Consider the following 1485-nt stretch of genomic DNA (forward strand, 5'->3'; position numbering starts at 1 on the left):
CCCGACTAGCTCAGAAGCTCCGCCACGACCCCCTCTTCCTCCCCACCGCTCCACGGTCCTCCAGAAGCCCTGCATCGCCGCCACGTCGCCGTTCCCCTCTTCGGGCTCCGACCATCGTCGCCGTCGAATTCGTCGTCTCCAGCGCGTCCCCGAGCCCGCTAACCATCCCTGCAGCTCCGCGGTGAGCCCCCGGATCGTTTCCCCCTTCTTCCCGGGTCTCTCCCGACCTCTAGGCCCTAGCCCCACCTTGGCCGAGAGCTCCACGCCGCCGGCGATGTCGCCGTCGTGGCCACGGTCACCGTAGCACCCAACCGAGCACACTATCGTGCTCCACACCTCACCAGGAGCACGTAGCACGCACCAACACCTCCCCTAACCCCCTGCAACATCGATCCCGACCGCACCCGAACTCCGGCGGCCGCAGCCGAGCTCGCCGCCGTCGACTCCGGCCACCCCAGGCCCAGCCACGGCCACCGTTCGACGCGCGGGAGCAAGAGCTTTCCAACGAGCCCAAGCACGGCCTCGCCCGTGCCCCGTAGCGCGTTTCCGCATCGCGCCACCGTCTCGGGCCTCGCCGGCGTCACGTCGCCGGTGGGTTTGACCCACCTTGACCACGGCAGGACCCCCCAGAGTCACTGACGCGTGGGCCCCGTCGGCCAGGTGGTCAGATTAGTGCTAATCACTGTTAGTCAACCCCCCTGACATTGACCAGTGGGCCCCAGCGCCACTAATTACTAATTAGGATTTAATTAACCCTGTTTAACCCCCCTGTCACTGACGTGTGGGCCCCACACGTCAGGTTTGACTTCAGCCAGCCGCAGTTGACCACTGACGTCATGCTGACATCATGCTGGCGCAATAATTATATTTCTGGATTTAAATTTAATCAGGAAATTCCAGAATATTATTTAAACTTCAAAAATTCATAACTTTTATTTTGTAACTCCAAATTGGACAAATTATATATGAAAAATGATCAGAAAAATCCAATCTATCCATCTGTACTATTTTCATGGATGATCAAACAAGTTAAATTGATGTTTTAAGCAGAACAAGGAAAAGCACTTTAAAAGGCCATGTTTGAGTTTGAAATTTGAATCTTTGATTCAAATTTGTTCAAACCCTTCTGGTTTTTAGTTGCATTAGCCCAACACACTCATATTGCCATGTTTCATGCATGCATCATATTGTTGCACATTGTTTGGTGATGGTTGTGTATCGGTGTCCTTTACGACAGGTTCTGCCTCCGAGGAGTACCGTGATTACCCTAACGAAGAACCGTATCCGTGCATCGAACCATCAGGCAAGCAACCAACCATTTGATCATATCGATACAATCCCATGTTCTCGCTCCTGCTCTCTTTTACTGCATTAAGACAACGCGTTTCAAACTGCTGTGTGCTACGGTAGTTGAACCCATTTCCTCTGCATGACCTGTCATTGCCACAGTAACTAGATGAAACCCACTAGCATGTGTAGGAGTTG

Source organism: Triticum aestivum, chromosome 3A (genome assembly GCF_018294505.1).
Source record: "Triticum aestivum cultivar Chinese Spring chromosome 3A, IWGSC CS RefSeq v2.1, whole genome shotgun sequence".
NCBI classification, from domain to species: domain Eukaryota; kingdom Viridiplantae; phylum Streptophyta; class Magnoliopsida; order Poales; family Poaceae; genus Triticum; species Triticum aestivum.